Below are 6,000 nucleotides of genomic sequence, written 5' to 3' on the forward strand. Positions count from 1 at the left end.
TTTGCACATTTCGCTCCAAAGTACGTTCATCTGTAGGAGACAGAACGCGTCTCCGTCCTGAGCGGTATGACGGCTGCGTGGTCCCATGGTGTTTATACTTGCGTACTATTGTTTGTACAGATGAACGTGCTTCCTTCAGACATTTGGAAATTGCTCCCAAGGATGAACCAGACTTGTGGTGGTTTCTGAGGTCTTGGCTGATTTCTTTAGATTTTCCCATGATGTCAAGCAAAGAGGCACTGAGTTTGAAGGTAGGCCTTGAAATACATCCACAGGTACACCTCCAATTGACTCAAATTATGTCAATTAGCCTATCAGAAGCTTCTAAAGCATGCAAGTAGAGATACTGGGGTGCAAAGGAGAATAAAAATAAAAAATAATAATATGGGGATGAGGTAGTTGGATGGGCTATGCACAGATGGGCTATGTACAGGTGCAATGATCTGTGAGCTGCTCTGACAGCTGATGATATGAGTCTCCAGCTTCAGTGATTTTTGCAATTCATTCCAGTCATTGGCAGCAGAGAACTGGAAGGAAAGTCGGCCAAAGGAGGAATAGGCTTTGGGGGTGGCCAGTGAAATATACCTGCTGGAGCGCGTGCTACGGGTGGGTGCTGCTATGGTGACTAGTGAGCTGAGATAAGGTGGGGCTTTACCTAGCAAAGACATAGATGACTTGGAGCCAGTGGGTTTGGCGACGAATATGAATCGAGGGCCAGCCAATGAGAGCATACAGGTCGTAGTGGTGGGTAGTATATGGGGCTTTGGTGACAAAACGGATGGCACTGTGATAGACTAGAGTGATAGAGTAGAGTGTTGGAGGCTATTTGTTGGAGGCTAGCCTGTTGGAGGCTATTTTGTAAATGGCATCGCCGAAGTCAAGGATCTGTAGGATAGTCAGTTTTTTGAGGGTATGTTTGGCAGCATGAGTGAAGGAGGCTTTGTTGTGAAATAGGAAGCCTATTCTAGATTTAATTTTGGATTGGAGATGCTTAATGTGAGTCTGGAAGGAGAGTTTACAGTTTAACCAGACACCTAGGTACTTGTAATTGTCCACATATTCTAAGTCAGAACCGTCCAGAGTAGTGATGCTGGACGGGTGGGCAGGTGCGGCAGCGATTGGTTGAAGAGCATGCATTTACTTTTACTTGCATTTAAGAGCAGTTGGAGGCCACGGAAGGAGAGTTGTATGGCATTGAAGCTTGTCTGGAGGTTTGTTAACACAGTGTCCAAAGAAGAGCCAGAAGTATACAGAATGGTGTCATCTGCGTAGAGTTGGATCAGAGAATCACCAGCCGCAAGAGCGACATCCTTGATGTATACAGAGAAAAGAGTCGGCCTGAGAATTGAACCCTGTGGCACTCCCATAGAGGCCCTCCGATTTGACACACTGAACTCTGTCTGAGAAGTAGTTGGTGAACCAGGTGAGGCAGTCATTTGAGAAACCAAGACTGTTGAGTCTGCCGATAAGAATGTGGTGATTGACAGAGATGAAAAGCCTTGGCAAGGTTGATGAATACAGCTGCACAGTATTGTCTTTAATCGATGGTGGTTATGATGTCGTTTAGGACCTTGAGTGTGGCTGAGGTGCACCCATGACCAGCTTTGAAACCAGATTGCATAGCAGAGAAGGTACGGTGGGATTCGAAATGGTCGGTGATCTGTTTGTTAACTTGGCTTTCGAAAACCTTAGAAAGACAGGGTAGGATAGATATAGGTCTGTAACAGTTTGGGTCTAGAGTGTCTCCCCCTTTGAAGAGGGGGATGACCGCGGCAGCTTTCCGATCTTTGGGGATCTCAGACGATACAAAAGAGAGGTTGAACAGGCTAGTAATAGGGGTTGCAACAATTGTGGCGGATACTTTTAGAAAGAGAGTGTCCAGATTGTCTAGCCCAGGTGATTTGTAGAGGTCCAGATTTTGCAACTCTTTCAGAACATCAGCTATCTGGATTTGAGTGAAGGAGAAATGGGTGAGGTTTGGGCAAGTTGCTGTGGGGGGTGCAGGGCTGTTGACCTGGGTCAGGGTAGGCAGGTGGAAAGCATGGCCAGCCATAGAGAAATGCTTGTTGAATTTCTCAATTATCGGGGATTTATCGGTGGTGACAGTGTTTCCTAGCCTCAGTGCATTCGGCAGCTGGGAGTAGGTGCTCTTATTCTCCATGGACTTTACAGTGTCCCAGAACTTTCTGGAGATGAACATTTCTGTTTGATAAAGCTAGCCTTTGCTTTCCTAACTGCTTGTGTATATTGGTTCCTAACTTCGTTCCTAAAAAGTTTCATATCGCGGGGGCTATTCGATGCTAATGCAGTATGCCACAGGATGTTTTTGTGCTGGTCAAGGGCAGTCAAGTCTGGAGTGAACCAAGGGCTATATCTGTTCCTGGTTAAATTTTCCTTGAATGGGGCATGCTTATTTTAGATGGTGAGGAAAGCACTTTTAAAGAATAACCAGGCATCCTCTACTGTCGGAATGAGGTCAATATCCTTCCAGGTCGATTAGAAAGTCCTGCTCGCTGAAGTGTTTTAGGGAGTGATTGACAGTGATGAGTGCTGTTCGTTTGACCGCAGACCCATTACGGATGCAGGCAATGAGGCAGTGATCGCTGAGATCTTGGTTGAAGACAGCAGAGGTGTATTCAGAGGGTAGGTTGGTCAGGATGATATCTATGAGAGTGCCCGTGTTTACGGATTTGTGGTTGTACCTTGTAGGTTCATTGATAATTTATGTGAGATTGAGGGCATCAAGCTTAGATTGTAGGACGTCCGGGGTGTTAAGCATGTCCCCGTTTAGGTCACCTAACAGTACGCGCTCTGAAGATAGATGGGGGCAACCAATTCACATATGGTGTCCAGGGCACAGCTGGGGACAGAAAGTGGTCTTTAACAAGCAGCAACCGTGAAATAGTTGTTTCTGGAAAGGTCGATTTTTAGAAGTAGAAGCTTGAATTGCTTGGGCACAGACCTGGATAGTATGACAGAACTCAGCAGGCTATCTCTGCAGTTGATTGCAACTCCACCCCCGTTGGCAGTTCTATCTTGTCAGAAAATGTTGTAGTTAGGGATGGAAATTTCAGGATTTTTGGTGGCCTTCCTAAGCCAGGATTCAGACACAGCTAGGACATCAGGGTTGGCAGAGTGTGCTAAGGCAGTAAGTAAAACAAACGTAGGGAGGAGGCTTCTAATGTTGACATGCATGAAACCAAGGCTTTTATGGTTACAAAAGTCAACAAATGAGAGCACCTGGGGAATGGGAGTGGAGCTAGGAGCTGCAGGGCCTGGATTAATTTCCACATCACCAGAGGAACAGAGGAGGATTAGGATAAGGGTATGGCTAAAGGCTATAAGAACTGGTTGTCTAGTGCGTTCGGAACAGAGAGTAAAATGAGCAGGTTTCTGGGCACGGAAGAATAGATTCAAGGCATAATGTACAGACAAGGGTATGGTAGGATGTGAATACAGTGGAGGTAAACCTAGGCATTGAGTGATGATGAGAGAGTTTTGTCTCTAGAGACATCATTTAGACCAGGTGAGGTCACCGCATGTGTGGTAGGTGAATCAAAAGGGCTAGCTAAATTATATTGAGCAGGGCTGGAGGCTCTACAGTGAAATAAGACAATAATCACTAACCAAAACAGCAATGGACAAGACATATTGACATTAGGGAGAGGCATGCGTAGCCAAGTGATCATAGGGACCAGTGGGTAGCTAGGCGAGCTGGAGACACGGCGATACATATTATTTTGACAGAGGTAACACTTACAGAAATCAGGAATGAAGACAGACTCCATCTATCTGAGCTTCTGTGTCCATCACACCACCACTTGTTGCTATGTTGGGCACCTACTGACTAAAAAAGGATGTTATTATGATCATTATTTTTCGATTACATGTATTGCTCTAATGAAGTTTTAAGGAAATACAGGCATGCTCCACATTACTACAAGACAAAACAGCCCAATCAAGCCAGATGGTCTTGTAAGTATAAAAGCAAAGCTTGCTTAGGTAGCGTAATGGGATAATGTCTTACTGTGGTGTGTGAAGGATCCAATACTTGACCTTGTATGTGGTACAAATCACATTATTGTGGAAGCATCTCCTCTACGAGTATGAATTAGGCTCTTTGAGGTTTGAATCCTAAGCAACCTGCCTACAGTGTGAAGTACAATACCAACATAGCTACTGTAGCAGGTCAAAGCTGTGTGCTGGAAAACCTTGGTAGAACATGGGTGGAATTGTCATTGTGGTGCTCATGTGAATTTGGGCTGGGTAGTAGCCTAGCAGTTAAGAGGTTGGGCCAGTAACCGTAAAGGTTGCTTGTTTGAATCCCTGAGCTGACTGGGTGAAATCTGTCGATGTGCCCTTGAGCAAGGCACTTAACCAACCTTAATTGCTCCTGTAAATCACTCTGGATAAGAGCATTTGCTAAATGACTAAAAGGTAAAATTTCCTTTCTTTTTTGGCTTCAGACCAATGCCTACTTCTCACTTGAAACCAAAAAAGATATAACATTTGGCTCTGATATACACAATTAATGACTGTATTTGTGAGGCAAATCTGTACTCCTATATCACATGCTTCAACAGATCTCTCTCTGTTTGCCTTGACCACAGAGCTGTTTTAACTGTCACCAGCTATATGCAAACTTCTGGTAAAGCCTTCCAGAGGGAGAAAGAGTCGCCTTCCCTCTAGGTTGTAACTGAATTCCAAACCGATCCCCTTATTGTTTCAGCAACTCGCACTGAGGGGACTAAAACTCAAGAGTGTTTTACTAATATTAGTAATATGTTTTTTTTCTCATTCACGATTACATCTGCAACCCAGTGCATGTGACTAATAAACTCATCTAATCTAATACAAAATGGCACCCTATTCCCCATGATGTGGCTCATGGACCAATAGCTCCGGTCAAACCCAGTGTACTATATAGGGAATAGGGTGCCATTTGGTAAACATCCTATGTTTTTCCAGTGACGTACATGTTGACTAGTATTGTATAACCTGGTTGACCAGTGACCGCACAGCAGCCCTACATAGCAATGCTGTCAGTCGTCACTTCTCACACCAACAGTTAGTTCACCCTCGGGGGCCTCTGGCAGGGCAGGGGCCGCGTGGAGCAGCTAGTGGTAGTGATGTAAGCCTGTTGGTAAACAGGACAGAGGTTCAGGCCAGGTTCATGAGTCCATAATGAGAGGCTTTTTGTTTACATAGAGGGGGAACAGGTAGCCTATATGTTCTGGGTCGACAGTCAACGGTCCCGTGTGGCTCAGTTGGTAGAGCATGGTGTTTGCAACGCCAGGGTTGTGGGTTCGATTCCCACGGGGGACCAGTATGGAAAAAAATAAAAATAAATGTATGAAATGTATGCATTCATTACTGTAAGTCGCTCTGGATAAGAGCGTCTGCTAAATGACTAAAATGTAAATGTAAATTTTTTTTCAGGAAGAGCATTTGTCAAACACCACTATATCCCAACACCCTGCTTATACCACCCTGCTAACCTTGAAATCCAAACCGAATGTGGTATGTTTCACTGACATTTCAGAATTGTTTCTGATAAATAATAGATAGGATTAGTGGAAAAGCCAATAAAAAAAAATGTTAAAGTATTGGGAAGAAGAGATTTGTAAATCTAAACAATCCTATTACAATAAACAAAAACACTACAATCGATGTCTCACTATCACTGATTCATTAGTCCAGATTGTGCCATTTAGTTTATTGCCTGGCTTTATTTTATAGATCAGTTACGCCCAGGTTTGCAGTTGCAGAGGAGGACTGTTCATCCATCCAGAATGTTCCGGATATGTTTGCCTTGGATGTGTAGTGTATTAGCTAGTTCCTGATGTTACCACATTCATCAATGGCTGCTGGTGATTCTCAGTTTGTTTGCTGAGGGGCCCTCGGCCCTGGCCTTAGGCCTGGGGCAGTGGACAAGAGGTGGGCTGGAGGCTGGCTGAATGGGGGCTGGCCTGGACGGGACTGTTATTGCACTGGGACAGA

The sequence above is a fragment of the Salmo salar genome, chromosome 01, assembly GCF_965601325.2.
Source record: "Salmo salar chromosome 01, fSalSal1, whole genome shotgun sequence".
In the NCBI taxonomy this organism is placed as follows: domain Eukaryota; kingdom Metazoa; phylum Chordata; class Actinopteri; order Salmoniformes; family Salmonidae; genus Salmo; species Salmo salar.